Here is a 26,033-nt window from a genome sequence, read left to right as displayed (position 1 = left end):
GTGGAGAACTGGGAAACTAATGGTTTTCATTTTATTGGCCATCGCCCAGCCCTACTTGGGAAAAAAAAAAGATTTATAATTTGTGCAAGCAGCAATGCACTTCAATTCAAAGATGTGCATAAAAACAGTTCTCAGTTGTTTGACATGGCATATTGAACGGGTGATGAAAAAATTAATCAATGTCCACCATTGTCAATTTTTAGACAGCTCTTGCAATGGACCTTATAAAAATCGGGTGAAGAGTAGAAAGGCAAATCTAGTGGCAAGAGGACAAATATAGAGCCAAGCATATTGACATCGTTTGTTGCATTTTCAATTTTTGGACATGACTGTTTTTGACCGAAATTATTGCCTAATAGTAGTCTGGTTAAAGACCTCTGTGAAAGATGTTTTTAAAATGTTAGCTTCTTAATTGCTTAATGCATGTTAAAACTCATGTTGTTGTTTTTTTAGGGCCCGAGCAGCGACCGCTGCGAGGTCCCTATTGTTCCTGAAGGAATTCTTATTAGGGCCCGAGCAGCGACCGCTGCGAGGTCCCTATTGTTCCTATTGTTCCTGAAGGAATTCTTATTATTAGGGCCCGAGCAGCGGCGGCGGCGGTGCCGCTGCGAGGCCCTATTGTTTTTGTAGGAATTCTTCTTATTATTAGGGCCCGAGCAGCGACCGCTGCGAGGTCCCTATTGTTCCTGAAGGAATTCTTATTATTAGGGCCCGAGCAGCGACCGCTGCGAGGTCCCTATTGTTTTTCAAGGAATTCTTATTATTAGGGCCCGAGCAGCGACCGCTGCGAGGTCCCTATTGTTCCTGAAGGAATTCTTATTAGGGCCCGAGCAGCGGCGGCGGCGGTGCCGCTGCGAGGCCCTATTGTTTTTGTAGGAATTCTTCTTATTATTATTCTTATTATTATTCTTCTCCGCAAACAATCGCATTTTTGAGACACTAAACGTGACCGAAAACTCACCAAACTTTACACGCACATCAGGCCTGGCGAAAAATTTGATATTTTAAAGTCGCCATACATGATAACAGAAAAATGGCTCCTTAGCGCCCCCTACATAGGTTAAACGGATCCCTGTCCTGCTACGATTGTCCGACGGCTATGAAAATTGTGTGGCACCTGTAGCACATCCCAATGAACAAAAACCTCTTTGAAGTGTGTACCCTAAAATAGACAGAAAGTGAGGTATGAGTATTTAAATGTCCAATTTTGGCCCAGTTTTGCATATTTACAGGGGTCATACTTTTGCCCGCTTCTCCTACACGGTTAACCCGATTGACTTCAAACTTGGGATGTACCATCTCAACACCTGGGACAACATCATTGTGAAAAATGAAAAGTTTTTGATATACTATATGACAGCGGCGGCGCATCAAATTTAGAGTTTAAAAATTCTTACTTCACGAGGCATTGCCGGTTGTACGTTTAATCTAGAGCTACGAAAATTGGTACACATATGTAACAGACTATGACCTACAAAAAACTCTTTTCGAACCATATGCTAAACCTAACAGGAAGTCCACCATTTTGATTTATTTTGGAACGTGTTGCCATTTTTTTGGCCATTTCATTGGGGTCTTATTTTAACGAACTCCTCCTACAGTGTTTATCCGATCATCTTCAAACTTGGTGTGATTCATCTTAAGATGTTGAAGATGAAAAGTTATTGAAAGCTTTGTATTTCGTCGCACGCTGTTGTCATGGCATGCACTGTTTGCAAAGGAAAAAAAGTATCCTTAAAGAAGCATTGCCAGTTGTACGAAGCAGCTAGAGCTACGAAAATTTGTAGACATATGTAACAGCCCAAGATGTACAAAAAAGTCTCTTGGTGCCCTGTGCTAAACCCAACAGGAAGTCCCCCAGGGGCCGGGCATCACATTTTGAGCTAAAAAAAACTCCTCTTTAACAAAGCATACCCGGCTGTACGTTTCACCTAGAGTTACCAAAATTTGTAGAGGTATATAACAGCCCTCGAGGTACAAAAAACTCTTTTTGAACCATATGCTAAACCTAACAGGACGTCCGCCATTTTGATTTACTTTGGAATGTGTTGCCATTTTTTTTTGGCCATTTCATAGGAGTCATATTTTAACAAACTGCTCCTACAGAGTTTATCCGATCATCTTCAAACTTGGTGTGATTCATCTTAAGATGTTGAAAATGAAAAGTTATTGAAAGTTTTTTATTTCGTCACACGCTGTTATCGTGGCATGCACTTTTTGCAAAGGAAAAAAATCCTTCTTAATGAAGCATTCCCAGTTGTACGAAGCAGCTAGAGCGACGAAAAATTGTAGACATATGTAACAGCCCAGGATGTACAAAAATGTCTCTTGGTGCCATGTGCTAAACGCAACAGGAAGTCCCCCAGGGGCCGGGCATCACATTTTGAGCTAAAAAATTCCTCTTTAACGAAGCATTCCCGGTTGTACGTTTCACCTAGCGCTATGATAATTTGCAGGCATACATAAGAGCCCATGATGTACAAAAAAGTCTCTTGGAACCATGTGCTAAACCAAACAGGAAGTCTGCCATTTTGATTTATGATGGGATTTGTTGCCATTTTTTGTGGCCTTTTTCAGGGGTCATATTTTAACGAACCCCTCCTACAAGATTTATCCGACTGTCTTCAAACTTGGTGTGTTTCATCTTAAGATGTTTAAGATGCAAAGTAATCGAAAGTTTTTTATTTTGTAACACGCTGTTGCCATAGCAATGCATTGTTTGTCAAGTGCTGCTTTTTTTTTTTATACACATGAAAACTCATGAAACTTTGCAAACACATCAGACTCGTCATGAACATGAATTTTCAGAGATTTATTGTGCAATTTGCAATAAATAGCGCCCTCTAGACATTTTTATGAAGCCTTTCCGATTGTATGATTATGCTAGACCTACAAAAAAGTATTATGTAGCCATTTGCCAAACCAAAGAGGAAGTCCGCTATTTTGATTTTATTTTGGGAATTATACATCATTTTTGGCCTTTTTCATTAAACTTTGCACAGACAAGGCATGGAAAAAACTAACATTTTAAATGGTCCTTGTTCCATGTAACAGTTGTCAAGTGCTGCTTTTTTTTTTTTTTTTTATACACATGAAAACTCATGAAACTTTGCAAACACATCAGACTTGTCATGAACATGAATTTTTAGAGATTTATTGTGCAATTTGCAATAAATAGCGCCCTCTAGACATTTTTATGAAGCATTTCCGATTGTATGATTATGCTAGACCTACAAAAAAGTATTATGTAGCCATTTGCCAAACCAAAGAGGAAGTCCGCTATTTTGATTTTATTTTGGGAATTATACATCATTTTTGGCCTTTCTCATTAAACTTTGCACAGACAAGCCATGGAAAAAAATAACATTTTAAATGGTCCTTGTTCCATGTAACAGTACCCCAACGTGCCAGTACCCTGACGTGCAAGTAACCCAACGTTGTGCTCAATAGCGCCCTCTATGCATTTTTATGGAGCATTTCCAATTGTATGATTCAAGCGATACACAACTAAAGATGACTTGACCAAGATTTATGAAAACTGGGAGGCATACCTATTAGCTTAAGACCTACAAAAGGTATTCTGTAGCCGTATGCTAAACCTAAAAGGAAGTCCACCATTTTGAATTTATTTTGGGAATTGCACACCATATTTTGCGTTTTGATTATACTTTGCACACACAAGGCTTGTCAAAAACATTTTAGATGGTCTTGTCCTATTTGACAGTACCCCAACGTGCCAGTACCCCGACGTGCAAGTACCCCAACGTGGCCCGGGTTGCGAGGGCCCTTTATAGCTGCTCGCAGCTCTAGTTAGGGCCCGAGCAGCGACCGCTGCGAGGTCCCTATTGTTCCTGAAGGAATTCTTATTATTATTCTTCTTCTTCTTTTTCTTTGTTATTATTCTTTTCCGCAAACAACCACATTTTTGAGGCACTAAACATGAACGAAAACTCACCAAACTTTACACGGAGATCGGGCCTGGCGAAAAATTTGATATTTTAAAGTCGCCATACGTGATAACAGAAAAATGGCTCTGTAGCGCCACCTACATAGGTTTAACGGATCCCTGTCCCGCTACGATTGTCCTATGGCTACGAAAATTGTGTGGCACCTGTAGCACATCCAGATGAACAAAAACCTCTTTGATATGTGTACCCTAAAATAGACAGGAAGTGAGGTATGAGTATTTGAATGTCCAATTTTGGCCCATTTTTGCACATTTACAGGGGTCATACTTTTGCCCGCTTCTCCTACACGGTTAACCCGATTGACTTCAAACTTGGGCTGTACCATCTAAACACCTGGGACAACATCATGGTAAAAAATCTAAAGTTTTTGACATACTATATGACGGTGGCGGGGCATCAAATTTACAGTTTCAAAATTCTTACTTAACAAAGCATTGCCGTGGTACGTTTAATTGAGAGCCACGAAAATTGGTACACATATGTAACAGACTATGATCTACAAAAAACTCTTTTTGAACCATATGCTAAACCTAACAGGAAGTCCGCCAGAGGCGAGGCATCAAATTTTGTGTTTCAAAATTCTTATTTAATGAAGCATTCCCGGCTGTACATTTCACCTAGAGTTACCAACATTTGAAGACATAGGTAACAGCCCTCAAGGTACAAAAAACTCTTTTTGAACCATATGCTAAACCGAACAGGAAGTCCGCCATTTTGATTTACTTTGGAACGTGTTGCCATTTTTTGGGCCATTTCATAGGGGTCTTATTTTAACGAACTCCTCCTACAGAGTTTATCCGATCATCTCCAAACTTGGTGTGATTCATCTTAAAATGTTGAAGATGAAAAGTTATTGAAAGCTTTTTATTTCGTCGCACGCTGTTGCCGTGGCATGCACAGTTTGCAAAGGAAAAAATTCCCTCTTAATGAAGCATTCACAGTTGTACGAAGCAGCGAGAGCTACGAAAATTTGGAGACAAATTTAACAGCCCACAATGTACAAAAAAGTCTCTTGGTGCCATGTGCTAAACCCAACAGGAAGTCCCGTAAGGGCCGGTCATCACATTTTGAGGTAAAAAAACTCCTCTTTAACGAAGCATTCCCGGTTGTACGTTTCACCTAGCGCTATGATAATTTAGAGGCATACATAAGAGCCCACGATGTACAAAATAGTCTCTTGGAACCATCTTCCAAAACAAACAGGAAGTCCGCCATTTTGATTTACGTTGGGATTTGTAGCCATTTTTTGTGGCCTTTTTTAGGGGTCATATTTTAACGAACTCCTCCTACAAAATTTATCCGACTGTCTTCAAACTTGGTGTGCTTCATCTTAAGATGTTTAAGATACAAAGTTATCGAAAGTTATTTATTTTGTCCCACGCCGTTTCATGGCGATGCATTGTTTGCCAAGTAAAATGCTGCTTTTTTTTTTTTTGGTCTAAACATGTGCAAAAACTCATGAAACTTTACACACACATCAGGCTTGTCATAAGCATGAATATTTTAGAGATTTCTTATTAAATTTGCAATAAATGCTTCAATAGCGCCCTCTAGACATTTTTATGAAGTCTTTCCGATTATATGATTCAGCTAGATGTGTGAATATTGGCAGGCATGCCTAATATATTCAAAAAGTATTCTATATAGCCAATGTGCCAATCCATTTTGATTTTATTTTGTTAATTGTGCATCATTTTTGGCCTTTCCATGAAACTTTACAAACACAAAGCATGGCAAAAACGTTTAAAATTTAGATGGTTTCCTATTTGACAGTACCCCAACATGCCAGTACCCCGACGTGCAAATACCCCAACGTGGCCCGGGTTGCGAGGGCCCTTTATAGCTGCTCGCAGCTCTAGTTATTATTCTTCTTCTTCTTTTTCTTTGTTATTATTCTTTTCCGCAAACAACCACATTTTTGAGGCACTAAACATGAACGAAAACTCACCAAACTTTACACGGAGATCGGGCCTGGCGAAAAATTTGATATTTTAAAGTCGCCATACGTGATAACAGAAAAATGGCTCTGTAGCGCCACCTACATAGGTTTAACGGATCCCTGTCCCGCTACGATTGTCCTATGGCTACGAAAATTGTGTGGCACCTGTAGCACATACAGATGAACAAAAACCTCTTTGATATGTGTACCCTAAAATAGACAGGAAGTGAGGTATGAGTATTTGAATGTCCAATTTTGGCCCATTTTTGCACATTTACAGGGGTCATACTTTTGCCCGCTTCTCCTACACGGTTAACCCGATTGACTTCAAACTTGGGCTGTACCATCTCAAGACCTGGGACAACATCATGGTAAAAAATCTAAAGTTTTTGACATACTATATGACGGTGGCGGGGCATCAAATTTACAGTTTCAAAATTCTTACTTAACAAAGCATTGCCGTGGTACGTTTAATTGAGAGCCACGAAAATTGGTACACATATGTAACAGACTATGATCTACAAAAAACTCTTTTTGAACCATATGCTAAACCTAACAGGAAGTCCGCCAGAGGCGAGGCATCAAATTTTGTGTTTCAAAATTCTTATTTAATGAAGCATTCCCGGCTGTACATTTCACCTAGAGTTACCAACATTTGAAGACATATGTAACAGCCCTCAAGGTACAAAAAACTCTTTTTGAACCATATGCTAAACCGAACAGGAAGTCCGCCATTTTGATTTACTTTGGAACGTGTTGCCATTTTTTGGGCCATTTCATAGGGGTCTTATTTTAACGAACTCCTCCTACAGAGTTTTTCCGATCATCTCCAAACTTGGTGTGATTCATCTTAAAATGTTGAAGATGAAAAGTTATTGAAAGCTTTTTATTTCGTCGCACGCTGTTGCCGTGGCATGCACAGTTTGCAAAGGAAAAAATTCCCTCTTAATGAAGCATTCACAGTTGTACGAAGCAGCGAGAGCTATGAAAATTTGGAGACAAATTTAACAGCCCACAATGTACAAAAAAGTCTCTTGGTGCCATGTGCTAAACCCAACAGGAAGTCCCGTAAGGGCCGGTCATCACATTTTGAGGTAAAAAACTCCTCTTTAACGAAGCATTCCCGGTTGTACTTTTCACCTAGCGCTATGATAATTTAGAGGCATACATAAGAGCCCACGATGTACAAAATAGTCTCTTGGAACCATCTTCCAAAACAAACAGGAAGTCCGCCATTTTGATTTACGTTGGGATTTGTAGCCATTTTTTGTGGCCTTTTTTAGGGGTCATATTTTAACGAACTCCTCCTACAAAATTTATCCGACTGTCTTCAAACTTGGTGTGCTTCATCTTAAGATGTTTAAGATACAAAGTTATCGAAAGTTATTTATTTTGTCCCACGCCGTTTCATGGCGATGCATTGTTTGCCAAGTAAAATGCTGCTTTTTTTGGGGGGGGGTCTAAACATGTGCAAAAACTCATGAAACTTTACACACACATCAGGCTTGTCATAAGCATGAATATTTTAGAGATTTCTTATTAAATTTGCAATAAATGCTTCAATAGCGCCCTCTAGACATTTTTATGAAGTCTTTCCGATTATATGATTCAGCTAGATGTGTGAATATTGGCAGGCATGCCTAATATATTCAAAAAGTATTCTATATAGCCATGTGCCAATCCATTTTGATTTTATTTTGTTAACTGTGCATCATTTTTGGCCTTTCCATGAAACTTTACAAACACAAAGCATGGCAAAAACGTTTAAAATTTAGATGGTTTCCTATTTGACAGTACCCCAACATGCCAGTACCCCGACGTGCAAATACCCCAACGTGGCCCGGGTTGCGAGGGCCCTTTATAGCTGCTCGCAGCTCTAGTTCTTCTTTTTATTTGTTATTATTCTTTTCCGCAAACAATCACATTTTTGAGACACTAAACGTGAACGAAAACTCACCAAACTTTACACACACGTCAGGCCTGGCGAAAAATTTGATATTTTAAAGTCGCCATAGGTGATAACAGAAAAATGGCTCCATAGCGCCACCTACATAGGTTAAACAGATCCCTGGCCCGCTACGATTGTCCGACGGCTATGAAAATTGTGTGGCACCTGTAGCACATCCAGATGAACAAAAACCTCTTTGATGTGTGTACCCTAAAATAGACAGGAAGTGAGATATGAGTATTTAAATGTCCAATTTTGGCCAATTTTTGCACATTTACAGGGGTCTTACTTTTGCCTGCTTCTCCTACACGGTTAATCCAATTGACTTCAAACTTGGGATGTACCATCTCAAGACCTGGGACAACACCATGGTAAAAAATCTAAAGTTTTCGACATACTATATGACGGCGGTGGGGCATCAAATTTAGAGTTTCAAAACTCTTACTAAACGTAGTATTGCCGGTTGTATGTTTAACCTAGAGCTACGAAAATTGGTACACATATGTAACAGACTATGACCTACAAAAAAGGCTGTTGGTGCCATATGCTAAACCCAACAGGAAGTCCGCCAGAGGCGGGGCATCAAATTTTGAGTTTCAAAATTCTTACTTAATGAAGCACTCCCGGCTGTACGTTTCACCTAGAGTTACCAAAATTTAAAGACATATGTAACAGCCCTCAAGGTACAAAAAACTCTTTTTGAACCATATGCTAAACCTAACAGAAAGTCCACCATTTTGATTTACTTTGGAACGTGTTCCCATTTTTTTGGCCATTTCATAGGGGTCCTATTTTAACGAACTCCTCTTACAGAGTTTATCCGATCATCTTCAAACTTGGTGTGATTCATCTTAAAATGTTGAAGATGAAAAGTTATTGAAAGCTTTTTATTTCGCTGCACGCTGTTGTCGTGGCATGCACTTGTTTGCAAAGGCAAAAAATTCTTCTTAATGAAGAATTCTCAGTTGTACGAAGCAGCTAGAGCTACGAAAATTTGTAGACATATGTAACAGCCCACGATGTACAAAAAAGTCTCTTGCTGCTTTGTGCTAAACCCAACAGGAAGTCCCGCAAGGGCCGGGCATCACTTTTTGAGCTAAAAAACTCCTCTTTAACGAAGCATTCCCGGTTGTACCTTTCACCTAGCGCTATGATAATTTGGAGGCATACATAAGAGCCCACGATGTACAAAAAAGTCTTTTAGAACCATATGCTAAGCCAAACAGGAAGTCCGGCATTTTGATTTACTTTGCTATTTGTAGCCATTTTTGGGGGGCCTTTTATAGGCCTCATATTTTCTACAAAACTTATCAGATTGTCTTCATTCTTTGGCATGTTTCATCTGAAGTATTGCCGGTTATACGTTTAATCTAGAGCTACGAAAATTGGTACACATATGTAACAGACTATGATCTACAAAAAAGCCTGTTGGTGCCATATGCTAAACCTAACAGGAAGTCCGCCAGAGGCAGGGCATCAAATTTTGCATTTCAAAATTTTTACTTAATGAAGCATTTCCGGCTGTACGTTTCACCTAGAGTGACCAAAATTTGAAGACATACGTAACAGCCCTCGAGGTACAAAAAACTCTTTTTGAACCATATGCTAAACCTAACAGGAAGTCTGCCATTTTGATTTACTTTGGAACATGTTGCCATTTTTTTGGCCATTTCATAGGGGTCTTATTTTAACGAACTCCTCCTACAGAGTTTATCCGATCATCTTCAAACTTGGTGTGATTCATCTTAAGATGTTGACGATGAAAAGTTATTGAAAGCTTTTTATTTCGTCGCACGCTGTTGTCGTGGCATGCACTGTTGGCAAAGGAAAAAAAAATCCTTCTTAATGCAGCGTTCCCAGTTGGACGAAGCAGCTTGAGCTACAAAAATTTGTAGACATATGTACACATTTGTCCACATATATATATTTACATATGCATGTAAAAAAATTATGTCAGGCTAAACTAAATGGTTGATTAGGCCCCACACATTTTCACCTTACCATACCCGGCCCTCTTTGCAAAAGGTTTGAACACTCCTGGCCTAAACCTAGGTGTATACTCAAACTATGCACGCACATAAAGCCTGGAACAAAATGTGTAATTTAGAGGGTTCTTGTTTTGTTTTTTGTATTCCTTATATTTCATGTCATTATACTTGACACACTATTTTTACTACTCACTGAATCAGTTATAAGAACATTTAATTGATACAATCCAATCACATCCTAGAGAATTGAAAACACATTCAATCATGAGGTTGTTAAGACACATTTACTTCTTTGGCACTTAACCACAAACAAGTTGCGACATCCCCTGATCTAACCCTCCAACCGGGCAAGGAAAAACTTTCAGGGGTCATATTTTAACGAACCCCTCCTACAAAATTTATCCGACTGTCTTCAAACTTGGTGTGTTTCATCTTAAGATGTTTAAGATGCAAAGTAATCGAAAGTTTTTTATTTTGTAACACGCTGTTGCCATAGCAATGCATTGTTTGTCAAGTGCTGCTTTTTTTTTTTTATACACATGAAAACTCATGGAACTTTGCAAACACATCAGACTTGTCATGAACATGAATTTTCAGAGATTTATTGTGCAATTTGCAATAAATAGCGCCCTCTAGACCTTTTTATGAAGCATTTCCGATTGTATGATTATGCTAGACCTACAAAAAAGTATTATGTAGCCATTTGCCAAACCAAAGAGGAAGTCCGCTATTTTGATTTTATTTTGGGAATTATACATCATTTTTGGCCTTTTTCATTCAACTTTGCACAGACAAGGCATGGAAAAAACTAACATTTTAAATGGTCCTTGTTCCATGTAACAGTTGTCAAGTGCTGCTTTTTTTTTTTTTTATACACATGAAAACTCATGAAACTTTGCAAACACATCAGACTTGTCATGAACATGAATTTTCAGAGATTTATTGTGCAATTTGCAATAAATAGCGCCCTCTAGACATTTTTATGAAGCATTTCCGATTGTATGATTATGCTAGACCTACAAAAAAGTATTATGTAGCCATTTGCCAAACCAAAGAGGAAGTCCGCTATTTTGATTTTATTTTGGGAATTATACATAATTTTTGGCCTTCTTCATTAAACTTTGCACAGACAAGGCATGGAAAAAACTAACATTTTAAATGGTCCTTGTTCGATGTAACAGTACCCCAACGTGCCAGTACCCTGACGTGCAAGTAACCCAACGTTGTGCTCAATAGCGCCCTCTATGCATTTTTATGGAGCATTTCCAATTGTATGATTCAAGCGATACACAACTAAAGATGACTTGACCTAGATTTGTGAAAACTGGGAGGCATACCTATTAGCTTAAGACCTACAAAAAGTATTCTGTAGCCGTATGCTAAACCTAAAAGGAAGTCCGCCATTTTGAATTTATTTTGGGAATTGCGCACCATATTTTGCGTTTTGATTAAACTTTGCACACACAAGGCTTGTCAAAAACATTTTAGATGGTCCTTGTCCTATTTGACAGTACCCCAACGTGCCAGTACCCCGACGTGCAAGTACCCCAACGTGGCACGCCTTTGCTGTAGCGATGCATTGTTTGCAAAGAATTTTTTTTTTTATATGATTCAACTAGATGTGTGAATATTGGGAGGCATACCTATCAGCCGAATACCTCGACAAAGCATTCCATAGCAATGTGAACAAACACAAAAAGCATGGCAAAACATTTACAATTTAGACGGTTTCTTATGAAACAGTACCCTAACGTGCCAGTACCCCGACGTGCAAATACCCCAACGTGGCACGGGTTGCGAGGGCCCTTTATAGCTGCTCGCAGCTCTAGTTAGGGCCCGAGCAGCGACCGCTGCGAGGTCCCTATTGTTCCTGAAGGAATTCTTATTATTATTCTTCTTCTTCTTTTTAGGGCCCGAGCAGCGACCGCTGCGAGGTCCCTATTGTTTTTCAAGGAATTCTTATTATTCTTCTTTTTATTTTTTGTTATTATTCTTTTCCGCAAACAATCACATTTTTGAGACACTAAACGTGAACGAAAACTCACCAAACTTTACACACACGTCAGGCCTGGCGAAAAATTTGTTATTTTAAAGTCGCCATAGGTGATAACAGAAAAATGGCTCCATAGCGCCACCTACATAGGTTAAACAGATCCCTGGCCCGCTACGATTGTCCGACGGCTATGAAAATTGTGTGGCACCTGTAGCACATCCAGATGAACAAAAACCTCTTTGATGTGTGTACCCTAAAATAGACAGGAAGTGAGATATGAGTATTTAAATGTCCAATTTTGGCCAATTTTTGCACATTTACAGGGGTCATACTTTTGCCTGCTTCTCCTACACGGTTAATCCAAATGACTTCAAACTTGGGATGTACCATCTCAAGACCTGGGACAACACCATGGTAAAAAATCTAAAGTTTTCGACATACTATATGACGGCGGTGGGGCATCAAATTTAGAGTTTCAAAACTCTTACTAAACGTAGTATTGCCGGTTGTATGTTTAACCTAGAGCTATGAAAATTGGTACACATATGTAACAGACTATGACCTACAAAAAAGTCTGTTGGTGCCATATGCTAAACCCAACAGGAAGTCCGCCAGAGGCGGGGCATCAAATTTTGAGTTTCAAAATTCTTACTTAATGAAGCATTCCCGGCTGTACGTTTCACCTAGAGTTACCAAAATTTAAAGACATATGTAACAGCCCTCAAGGTACAAAAAACTCTTTTTGAACCATATGCTAAACCTAACAGAAAGTCCACCATTTTGATTTACTTTGGAACGTGTTCCCATTTTTTTGGCCATTTCATAGGGGTCCTATTTTAACGAACTCCTCTTACAGAGTTTATCCGATCATCTTCAAACTTGGTGTGATTCATCTTAAGATGTTGAAGATGAAAAGTTATTGAAAGCTTTTTATTTCGCTGCACGCTGTTGTCGTGGCATGCACTTGTTTGCAAAGGCAAAAAATTCTTCTTAATGAAGAATTCTCAGTTGTACGAAGCAGCTAGAGCTACGAAAATTTGTAGACATATGTAACAGCCCACGATGTACAAAAAAGTCTCTTGCTGCTTTGTGCTAAACCCAACAGGAAGTCCCGCAAGGGCCGGGCATCACTTTTTGAGCTAAAAAACTCCTCTTTAACGAAGCATTCCCGGTTGTACCTTTCACCTCGCGCTATGATAATTTGGAGGCATACATAAGAGCCCACGATGTACAAAAAAGTCTTTTAGAACCATATGCTAAGCCAAACAGGAAGTCCGGCATTTTGATTTACTTTGCTATTTGTAGCCATTTTTTGGGGGCCTTTTATGGGCCTCATATTTTCTACAAAACTTATCAGATTGTCTTCATTCTTTGGCATGTTTCATCTGAAGTATTGCCGGTTATACGTTTAATCTAGAGCTACGAAAATTGGTACACATATGTAACAGACTATGATCTACAAAAATGCCTGTTGGTGCCATATGCTAAACCTAACAGGAAGTCCGCCAGAGGCAGGGCATCAAATTTTGCATTTCAAAATTTTTACTTAATGAAGCATTTCCGGCTGTACGTTTCACCTAGAGTGACCAAAATTTGAAGACATATGTAACAGCCCTCGAGGTACAAAAAACTCTTTTTGAACCATATGCTAAACCTAACAGGAAGTCTGCCATTTTGATTTACTTTGGAACATGTTGCCATTTTTTTGGCCATTTCATAGGGGTCTTATTTTAACGAACTCCTCCTACAGAGTTTATCCGATCATCTTCAAACTTGGTGTGATTCATCTTAAGATGTTGACGATGAAAAGTTATTGAAAGCTTTTTATTTCGTCGCACGCTGTTGTCGTGGCATGCACTGTTGGCAAAGGAAAAAAAAATCCTTCTTAATGCAGCGTTCCCAGTTGGACGAAGCAGCTCGAGCTACAAAAATTTGTAGACATATGTACACATTTGTCCACATATATATATTTACATATGCATGTAAAAAAATTATGTCAGGCTAAACTAAATGGTTGATTAGGCCGCACATATTTTCACCTTACCATACCCGGCCCTCTTTGCAAAAGGTTTGAACACTCCTGGCCTAAACCTAGGTGTATACTCAAACTATGCACGCACATAAAGCCTGGAACAAAATGTGTAATTTAGAGGGTTCTTGTTTTGTTTTTGTATTCCATGTCATTATACTTGACACACTATTTTTACTACTCACTGAATCAGTTATAAGAACATTTAATTGATACAATCCAATCACATCCTAGAGAATTGAAAACACATTCAATCATGAGGTTGTTAAGACACATTTACTTCTGTAGCACTTAACCACAAACAAGTTGCGACATCCCCTGATCTAACCCTCCAACCGGGCAAGGAAAAACTTTCAGGGGTCATATTTTAACGAACCCCTCCTACAAAATTTATCCGACTGTCTTCAAACTTGGTGTGTTTCATCTTAAGATGTTTAAGATGCAAAGTAATCGAAAGTTTTTTATTTTGTAACACGCTGTTGCCATAGCAATGCATTGTTTGTCAAGTGCTGCTTTTTTTTTTTTATACACATGAAAACTCATGGAACTTTGCAAACACATCAGACTTGTCATGAACATGAATTTTCAGAGATTTATTGTGCAATTTGCAATAAATAGCGCCCTCTAGACCTTTTTATGAAGCATTTCCGATTGTATGATTATGCTAGACCTACAAAAAAGTATTATGTAGCCATTTGCCAAACCAAAGAGGAAGTCCGCTATTTTGATTTTATTTTGGGAATTATACATCATTTTTGGCCTTTTTCATTCAACTTTGCACAGACAAGGCATGGAAAAAAATAACATTTTAAATGGTCCTTGTTCCATGTAACAGTTGTCAAGTGCTGCTTTTTTTTTTTTATATACACATGAAAACTCATGAAACTTTGCAAACACATCAGACTTGTCATGAACATGAATTTTCAGAGATTTATTGTGCAATTTGCAATAAATAGCGCCCTCTAGACATTTTTATGAAGCATTTCCGATTGTATGATTATGCTAGACCTACAAAAAAGTATTATGTAGCCATTTGCCAAACCAAAGAGGAAGTCCGCTATTTTGATTTTATTTTGGGAATTATACATAATTTTTGGCCTTCTTCATTAAACTTTGCACAGACAAGGCATGGAAAAAACTAACATTTTAAATGGTCCTCTTTCCATGTAACAGTACCCCAACGTGCCAGTACCCTGACGTGCAAGTAACCAAACGTTGTGCTCAATAGCGCCCTCTATGCATTTTTATGGAGCATTTCCAATTGTATGATTCAAGCGATACACAACTAAAGATGACTTGACCTAGATTTGTGAAAACTGGGAGGCATACCTATTAGCTTAAGACCTACAAAAAGTATTCTGTAGCCGTATGCTAAACCTAAAAGGAAGTCCGGCATTTTAAATTTATTTTGGGAATTGCGCACCATATTTTGCGTTTTGATTAAACTTTGCACACACAAGGCTTGTCAAAAACATTTTAGATGGTCCTTGTCCTATTTGACAGTACCCCAACGTGCCAGTACCCCGACGTGCAAGTACCCCAACGTGGCACGCCTTTGCTGTAGCGATGCATTGTTTGCAAAGAATTTTTTTTTTTATATGATTCAGCTAGATGTGTGAATATTGGGAGGCATACCTATCAGCCGAATACCTCGACAAAGCATTCCATAGCAATGTGAACAAACACAAAAAGCATGGCAAAACATTTACAATTTAGACGGTTTCTTATGAAACAGTACCCTAACGTGCGAGTACCCCGACGTGCAAATACCCCAACGTGGCACGGGTTGCGAGGGCCCTTTATAGCTGCTCGCAGCTCTAGTTCTTTGTTATTATTCTTTTCCGCAAACAATCGCATTTTTGAGACGCTAAACGTGAACGAAAACTCACCAAACTTTACACGCACATCAGGCCTGGCGAAAAATTTGATATTTTAAAGTCGCCATACATGATAACAGAAAAATGGCTCCATAGCGCCACCTACATAGGTTAAACGGATCCCTGTCCCGCTACGATTGTCCTATGGCGACGAAAATTGTGTGGCACCCGTAGCACATCCAGATGAACAAAAACCTCTTTGATGTGTGTACCCTAAAATAGACAGAAAGTGAGGTATGATCATCTGAATGTCCAATTTTGGCCCAGTTTTGCACATTTACAGGGGTCATACTTTTGCCCGCTTCTCCTACACGGTTAACCCGATTGACTTCAAACTTGGGATGGACCATCTCAACACCTGGGACAACATCATTGTAAAAAATCTAAAGTTTTTGATATACTATATGACGGCGGCGACGCATCAAATTTAGAGTTTAAAAATTCTTACTTCACGAAGCATTGCCGGTTGTACGTTTAATCTAGAGCTACGAAAATTGGTACACATATGTAACAGGCTATGACCTACAAAAAACTCTTTTTGAACCATATGCTAAACTTCACAAGAAGTCCGCCATTTTGATTTATTTTGGAACGTGTTGCCATTTTTTTGGCCATTTCATTGGGGTCTTATTTTAACGAACTCCTCCTACAGTGTTTATCCGATCATCTTCAAACTTGGTGTGATTCATCTTAAGATGTTGAAGATGAAAAGTTATTGAAAGCTTTGTATTTCGTCGCACGCTGTTGTCATGGCATGCACTGTTTGCAAAGGAAAAAAAATATCCTTAAAGAAGCATTCCCATTTGTACGAAACAGCGAGAGCTACGAAAATTTGTAGACATATGTAACAGCCCAAGATGTACAAAAAAAGTCTCTTGGTGCCCTGTGCTAAACCCAACAGGAAGTCCCCCAGGGGCCGGGCATCACATTTTGAGCTAAAAAACTCCTCTTTAACAAAGCATACCCGGCTGTACGTTTCACCTAGAGTTACCAAAATTTGTAGAGGTATATAACAGCCCTCGAGGTACAAAAAACTCTTTTTGAACCATATGCTAAACCTAACAGGACGTCCGCCATTTTGATTTACTTTGGAATGTGTTGCCATTTTTTGGGCCATTTCGTAGGGGTCTTATTTTAACGAACTCCTCCTACAGAATTTATCCGATCATCTTCAAACTTGGTGTGACTCATCTTAAGATGTTGAGGATGAAAAGTTATTGAAAGCTCTTTATTTCGTCGCACGCTGTTGTCGTGGCATGCACTTTTTGCAAAGGAAAAAAATCCTTCTTAATGAAGCATTCCCAGTTGTACGAAGTAGCTAGAGCTACAAAAATTTGTAGACATATGTAACAGCCCACAATGTACAAAAAAGTCTCTTGGTGCCATGTGCTAAACCCAACAGGAAGTCCCCCAGGGGCCGGGCATCACATTTTGAGCTAGAAAACTCCTCTTTAACGAAGCATTCCCGGTTGTACGTTTCACCTAGCGCGATGATAATTTGCAGGCATACATAAGAGCCCACGATGTACAAAAAAGTCTCTTGGAACCATGTGCTAAACCAAACAGGAAGTCTGCCATTTTGATTTACGATGGGATTTGTTGCCATTTTTTGTGGCCTTTTTCAGGGGTCATATTTTAACGAACTCCTCGTACAAAGTTCATCCGACCGTCTTCAAACTTGGTGTGTTTCATCTTAAGATGTTTAAGATGCAAAGTTATCGAAAGTTTTTTATTTTGTCGCACGCTGCTGCTATAGCGATGCATTGTTTGCCAAGTAAAGTGCTGCTTTGTTTTTTTATCTATACATGTGTGAAAACTCATGAAACTTTGCAAACACATCAGACTTGTCATGAACATGAATTTTTAGAGATTTATTGTGCAATTTGCAATAAATAGCGCCCTCTAGACATTTTTATGAAGTATTTCCGATTGTATGATTCTGCTAGATTTGTGAAAATTAGGACAGACCCCTATCAGCCTAATACCTACAAAAAAGTATTATGTAGCCATTTGCCAAACCAAAGAGGAAGTCCGCTATTTTGATTTTATTTTGGGAATTATACATCATTTTTGGCCTCTTTCATTAAACTTTGCACAGACAAGGCATGGAAAAAACTAACATTTTAAATGGTCCTTGTTCCATGTAACAGTACCCCAACGTGCCAGTACCCTGACGTGCAAGTAACCCAACGTTGTGCTCAATAGCGCCCTCTATGCATTTTTATGGAGCATTTCCAATTGTATGATTCAAGCGATACACAACTAAAGATGACTTGACCTAGATTTGTGAAAACTGGGAGGCATACCTATTAGCTTAAGACCTACAAAAAGTATTCTGTAGCCGTATGCTAAACCTAAAAGGAAGTCCGCCATTTTGAATTTATTTTGGGAATTGCACACCATCTTTGGCCTTTTGCACTCACAAAGCTTGTCAAAAACATTTTAGATGGTCCTTGTCCGATTTGATAGTACCCCAACGTGCCAGTACCCCGACGTGCAAGTACCCCAACGTGACCCAGGTTGCGAGGGCCCTTTATAGCTGCTCGCAGCTCTAGTTATTCTTCTTCTTCTTCTTCTTCTTCTTCTTTATTCTCCGCAAACGATCGCGATTTTGGGTACCTAAACATTCACGAAAACTCACCGAACTTTGCACACTCCTCAGGCCCGGCGAAAAATTTGATATTATTAAGTCGTCATAACAATGCGACTCGATAGCGCCCCCTAGCGTAGAAAAATAAAAACCAAGCCCGGCACGTTTGAGCTAGAGCAACAAAAATTGGCAGGCACGTGTAGCACCCCGAGACGCACAAAAAAGTCTATTGGGACCATGTAGTTAAAATGTACAGGAAGTGAGCTATGAATTTTTTAATGTCCAATTTTGGCCTATTTTGGCACATTCACTGTGGTCATGCTTTTTCCCCCTTTGCAAACATTTTTCATCCAATTGACTTCAAACTTGGCATTTATCATCACAAGACCTGAGAGAACAACTGGGCAAAACATCTTGCCTTTTTGAAATACTATATGACGGGGGCGGGGCATCAAATATTGCCTTTAAAATTTCATTTGTCCAGAAAGAGCAAATGCTTAATAACTCCCATGTTCAAGCTCCAAAAAATCTCAAACTTCTCAGGCAACATAATAGTCACGGCCTGAAAACATCTATATGATAAAATTCAGTTATACATATAGCGCCACCTAGTGGTTACAATAAATGTCATACTTTACGTTTTTAGCTACTGTGCTGAGCTTGTAGAAGGGATCCATTTGAAAATTGGTCAGAAAAGCCTTAAGATGTTGATCATGCCCCACACCGAATATTGTAACTTTGCGCCAAAGGGCGTGGCCGCTACGGTGACGCAAAGTCTGAAGATTTTTCGTGAAAATAAAAGCTGCATTAACTTGACCGAGATGATGCTATCTTCTCAAAATTGTACACAATTGATGAGAGTCCAGCCCTAAAGACATCTACAAACTTATATTTCATCTTACTGATAGCGCCACCTAGTGGCAATTTTTTTTCTTACGATTTTTCTTCAATGTTTTTCTCCAACCATGTTAACTGGACCTACCTCATATTTGCTCAGATGAGGGTTTCGGCCTTCATGATGTCACAACACGAAGTTTGTGAGTTTTCGCGAATTGCTGTGGGTGTGGCTAAGCGCTGTTCGCCAAGAAAATAACGCCAGTTTTGAGGGTCTAAACATGCACAGAAACTCATGAAACTTGGCACACACATCTGGCCTGGTAAAATGAGCAATATTTTATTGTTGATTGTGCTATTTTTACAAAAATGACTCAATAGCGCCCCCTAGAAGTTTTTAACGAAGCAGCCCCGGTTGTACGTTTAAGCAAGAACGACGAATATTTTTAGGTGTATGAGGGAGCCCAAGACCTACAAAAAAGTCTAATGGACCCATATGCTAAAATGAACAGGAAGTGAGCTACGAATTTTTGAATGTCCCATTTTTGACAATTTTTTCACATTCACAGGGGGCAGACTTTTGCCCACTTCTCCTACACGTTTCATCTGACTGAGTTAAGACTTGACCTGGACCATGTCAAGACCTGAGCCAACGACAGGGGGAAAAATCTTGACCTTTCGAAATACTATATGATGAAGGCGGGGCATCAAAATTTGTGTTTCGCACTGAAAAAGGATATGTTTAATAACTCCCCGGTACATGCTCCAAAAAATCCCAAACTTGACATATATGTTTATCGTCAAGGCCTGAAGCTATCTCTATGACAACATTCAGTTATATATGCAGCGTCACCTAGCCTTTGAGGCATAAAAAAAATACCCCACATACGGTATTTTGTACAAAAAATGTAAACTCATTCTAAGTGTGATAACGAAGTCATTTATGAATATTCTTTTAGTTTCCACCACTCAAAATGTTCACTGGCATCAGACTTATCCAAACATATATATATTTTTATTTATTTTTGATAGCCTCTGTGGACATTAAAAGCAATATCGTGAATGAAGGATATGCATAATAACTCCACGGTACATGCTCCAAAAAAAAATCCCACACTTGACATGTATGCTTATAATCAAGGCCTGAAGGTATCTCGATGACAACATTCAGTTAGAAATACAGCGCCACCTAGCCCTTGAGGCATGAAAAAAAAATACCCCACTTACGGTATTTTTACAAAAATTGTAAACTCATTCTCAGTGTGATCATGAAGTCATTTATGAATATTCTTTTACTTTCCACCACTCAAAATGTTCACTGGCATCAGACCTAAACAAACATACATATTTTTGTTATTTAGTTTTATGTATTTTTGATAGCCTCTATGGACATTAAAAGCAATATCGTGAATGAAGGCTATGCTTAATAACTCCCAGGTACATGCTCCAAAAAATCCCATACTTGAAATGTATATTTATAGTCAAGGCCTGAAGGTATCTCTATGACAAAATTCAGTTATAAATACAGCGCCACCTAGTCCTTAAGGCATAAAAAAAAAAAAATGCCTCACTTACGGTATTTTTGCAAAAATTGTAAACTCGTAAGTTTGATAACTAAGTCATTTATGAATATTCTTTTACTTTCCACCACTCAATGTGTTCACTGGCATCAGACCGATCCAAACATATGTACTTTTTTAATTTAGTTTCATTTTCTTTGATCGCCTCTATGGACAATAAAAGCAACATTGTGCAATGAGTACGAGCAATGATGTGTGTGTATATATACTTTTACGAAAAATACCAATCAGGGCAACTCATTGCCTAAAAATAAAAAAAGACGCTGATTTTTGCAGATCTTAACAATCACCACAACCCATTGAGCTTGACACACTCATCACACCTGGCAAAAAAAAAAAAAATCCACATGTTTATCATGCCATTTTCAAAAAAATTCTGCTTCCAATGTGCCAGTACCCCAATGTGCAAGTACCCCAACGTGGCCCGGGCTGCGAGGGCCCTTTATAGCTGCTCGCAGCTCTAGTTCTTCTTCTTTTTATTTGTTATTATTCTTTTCCGCAAACAATCACATTTTTGAGACACTAAACGTGAACGAAAACTCACCAAACTTTACACACACGTCAGGCCTGGCGAAAAATTTGATATTTTAAAGTCGCCATAGGTGATAACAGAAAAATGGCTCCATAGCGCCACCTACATAGGTTAAACAGATCCCTGGCCCGCTACGATTGTCCGACGGCTATGAAAATTGTGTGGCACCTGTAGCACATCCAGATGAACAAAAACCTCTTTGATGTGTGTACCCTAAAATAGACAGGAAGTGAGATATGAGTATTTAAATGTCCAATTTTGGCCAATTTTTGCACATTTACAGGGGTCATACTTTTGCCTGCTTCTCCTACACGGTTAATCCAATTGACTTCAAACTTGGGATGTACCATCTCAAGACCTGGGACAACACCATGGTACAAAATCTAAAGTTTTCGACATACTATATGACGGCGGTGGGGCATCAAATTTAGAGTTTCAAAACTCTTACTAAACGTAGTATTGCCGGTTGTATGTTTAACCTAGAGCTACGAAAATTGGTACACATATGTAACAGACTATGACCTACAAAAAAGTCTGTTGGTGCCATATGCTAAACCCAACAGGAAGTCCGCCAGAGGCGGGGCATCAAATTTTGAGTTTCAAAATTCTTACTTAATGAAGCATTCCCGGCTGTACGTTTCACCTAGAGTTACCAAAATTTAAAGACATATGTAACAGCCCTCAAGGTACAAAAAACTCTTTTTGAACCATATGCTAAACCTAACAGAAAGTCCACCATTTTGATTTACTTTGGAACGTGTTCCCATTTTTTTGGCCATTTCATAGGGGTCCTATTTTAACGAACTCCTCTTACAGAGTTTATCCGATCATCTTCAAACTTGGTGTGATTCATCTTAAGATGTTGAAGATGAAAAGTTATTGAAAGCTTTTTATTTCGCTGCACGCTGTTGTCGTGGCATGCACTTGTTTGCAAAGGCAAAAAATTCTTCTTAATGAAGAATTCTCAGTTGTACGAAGCAGCTAGAGCTACGAAAATTTGTAGACATATGTAACAGCCCACGATGTACAAAAAAGTCTCTTGCTGCTTTGTGCTAAACCCAACAGGAAGTCCCGCAAGGGCCGGGCATCACTTTTTGAGCTAAAAAACTCCTCTTTAACGAAGCATTCCCGGTTGTACCTTTCACCTAGCGCTATGATAATTTGGAGGCATACATAAGAGCCCACGATGTACAAAAAAGTCTTTTAGAACCATATGCTAAGCCAAACAGGAAGTCCGGCATTTTGATTTACTTTGCTATTTGTAGCCATTTTTTGGGGGCTTTTTATGGGCCTCATATTTTCTACAAAACTTATCAGATTGTCTTCATTCTTTGGCATGTTTCATCTGAAGTATTGCCGGTTATACGTTTAATCTAGAGCTACGAAAATTGGTACACATATGTAACAGACTATGATCTACAAAAAAGCCTGTTGGTGCCATATGCTAAACCTAACAGGAAGTCCGCCAGAGGCAGGGCATCAAATTTTGCATTTCAAAATTTTTACTTAATGAAGCATTTCCGGCTGTACGTTTCACCTAGAGTGACCAAAATTTGAAGACATATGTAACAGCCCTCGAGGTACAAAAAACTCTTTTTGAACCATATGCTAAACCTAACAGGAAGTCTGCCATTTTGATTTACTTTGGAACATGTTGCCATTTTTTTGGCCATTTCATAGGGGTCTTATTTTAACGAACTCCTCCTACAGAGTTTATCCGATCATCTTCAAACTTGGTGTGATTCATCTTAAGATGTTGACGATGAAAAGTTATTGAAAGCTTTTTATTTCGTCGCACGCTGTTGTCGTGGCATGCACTGTTGGCAAAGGAAAAAAAAATCCTTCTTAATGCAGCGTTCCCAGTTGGACGAAGCAGCTCGAGCTACAAAAATTTGTAGACATATGTACACATTTGTCCACATATATATATTTACATATGCATGTAAAAAAATTATGTCAGGCTAAACTAAATGGTTGATTTGGCCCCACACATTTTCACCTTACCATACCCGGCCCTCTTTGCAAAAGGTTTGAACACTCCTGGCCTAAACCTAGGTGTATACTCAAACTATGCACGCACATAAAGCCTGGAACAAAATGTGTAATTTAGAGGGTTCTTGTTTTGTTTTTTGTATTCCTTATATTTCATGTCATTATACTTGACACACTATTTTTACTACTCACTGAATCAATTATAAGAACATTTAATTGATACAATCCAATCACATCCTAGAGAATTGAAAACACATTCAATCATGAGGTTGTTAAGACACATTTACTTCTGTAGCACTTAACCACAAACAAGTTGCGACATCCCCTGATCTAACCCTCCAACCGGGCAAGGAAAAACTTTCAGGGGTCATATTTTAACGAACCCCTCCTACAAAATTTATCCGACTGTCTTCAAACTTGGTGTGTTTCATCTTAAGATGTTTAAGATGCTAAGTAATCGAAAGTTTTTTATTTTGTAACACGCTGTTGCCATAGCAATGCATTGTTTGTCAAGTGCTGCTTTTTTTTTTTTATACACATGAAAACTCATGGAACTTTGCAAACACATCAGACTTGTCATGAACATGAATTTTCAGAGATTTATTGTGCAATTTGCAATAAATAGCGCCCTCTAGACCTTTTTATGAAGCATTTCCGATTGTATGATTATGCTAGACCTACAAAAAAGTATTATGTAGCCATTTGCCAAACCAAAGAGGAAGTCCGCTATTTTGATTTTATTTTGGGAATTATACATCATTTTTGGCCTTTTTCATTCAACTTTGCACAGACAAGGCATGGAAAAAAACTAACATTTTAAATGGTCCTTGTTCCATGTAACAGTTGTCAAGTGCTGCTTTTTTTTTTTTTATATATACACATGAAAACTCATGAAACTTTGCAAACACATCAGACTTGTCATGAACATGAATTTTCAGAGATTTATTGTGCAATTTGCAATAAATAGCGCCCTCTAGACATTTTTATGAAGCATTTCCGATTGTATGATTATGCTAGACCTACAAAAAAGTATTATGTAGCCATTTGCCAAACCAAAGAGGAAGTCCGCTATTTTGATTTTATTTTGGGAATTATACATAATTTTTGGCCTTCTTCATTAAACTTTGCACAGACAAGGCATGGAAAAAACTAACATTTTAAATGGTCCTTGTTCCATGTAACAGTACCCCAACGTGCCAGTACCCTGACGTGCAAGTAACCCAACGTTGTGCTCAATAGCGCCCTCTATGCATTTTTATGGAGCATTTCCAATTGTATGATTCAAGCGATACACAACTAAAGATGACTTGACCTAGATTTGTGAAAACTGGGAGGCATACCTATTAGCTTAAGACCTACAAAAAGTATTCTGTAGCCGTATGCTAAACCTAAAAGGAAGTCCGCCATTTTGAATTTATTTTGGGAATTGAGCACCATATTTTGCGTTTTGATTAAACTTTGCACACACAAGGCTTGTCAAAAACATTTTAGATGGTCCTTGTCCTATTTGACAGTACCCCAACGTGCCAGTACCCCGACGTGCAAGTACCCCAACGTGGCACGCCTTTGCTGTAGCGATGCATTGTTTGCAAAGAATTTTTTTTTTATATGATTCAGCTAGATGTGTGAATATTGGGAGGCATACCTATCAGCCGAATACCTCGACAAAGCATTCCATAGCAATGTGAACAAACACAAAAAGCATGGCAAAACATTTACAATTTAGACGGTTTCTTATGAAACAGTACCCTAACGTGCCAGTACCCCGACGTGCAAATACCCCAACGTGGCACGGGTTGCGAGGGCCCTTTATAGCTGCTCGCAGCTCTAGTTATTATTCTTCTTCTTCTTTGTTATTATTCTTTTCCGCAAACAACCACATTTTTGAGGCACTAAACATGAACGAAAACTCACCAAACTTTACACGCAGATCGGGTCTGGCGAAAAATTTGATATTTTAAAGTCGCCATACATGATAACAGAAAAATGGCTCTGTAGCGCCACCTACATAGGTTTAACGGATCCCTGTCCCGCTACGATTGTCCTATGGCTACGAAAATTGTGTGGCACCTGTAGCACATCCAGATGAACAAAAACCTCTTTGATATGTGTACCCTAAAATAGACAGGAAGTGAGGTATGAGTATTTGAATGTCCAATTTTGGCCCATTTTTGCACATTTACAGGGGTCATACTTTTGCCCGCTTCTCCTACACGGTTAACCCGATTGACTTCAAACTTGGGCTGTACCATCTCAACACCTGGGACAACATCATGGTAAAAAATCTAAAGTTTTTGACATACTATATGACGGTGGCGGGGCATCAAATTTACAGTTTCAAAATTCTTACTTAACGAAGCATTGCCGGTGGTACGTTTAATCTAGAGCTACGAAAATTGGTACACATATGTAACAGACTATGATCTACAAAAAAGCCTGTTGGTGCCATATGCTAACCCTAACAGGAAGTCCGCCAGAGGCGAGGCATCAAATTTTGTGTTTCAAAATTCTAACTTAATGAAGCATTCCCGGCTGTACATTTCACCTAGAGTTACCAATATTTGAAGACATATGTAACAGCCCTCAAGGTACAAAAAACTCTTTTTGAACCATATGCTAAACCGAACAGGAAGTCCGCCATTTTGATTTACTTTGGAACGTGTTGCCATTTTTTGGGCCATTTCATAGGGGTCTTATTTTAACGAACTCCTCCTACAGAGTTTATCCGATCATCTCCAAACTTGGTGTGATTCATCTTAAGAT

At 38.9% G+C, this 26,033-nt stretch overlaps 1 protein-coding gene across 4 annotated transcripts in view; it reads right to left on the bottom strand.

The window, feature by feature from the left end:
- Nucleotides 1–26,033, bottom strand: part of LOC144005727 (SUN domain-containing ossification factor-like) — a 74,366-nt gene that overhangs the window by 16,946 nt on the left and 31,387 nt on the right. The window lies entirely within an intron of this gene.

Source organism: Festucalex cinctus, chromosome 1 (genome assembly GCF_051991245.1).
Source record: "Festucalex cinctus isolate MCC-2025b chromosome 1, RoL_Fcin_1.0, whole genome shotgun sequence".
NCBI lineage: Eukaryota > Metazoa > Chordata > Actinopteri > Syngnathiformes > Syngnathidae > Festucalex > Festucalex cinctus.
Note: the sequence above shows the minus strand (reverse complement) of the source record. Positions and strands in the feature narration are given on the sequence as shown.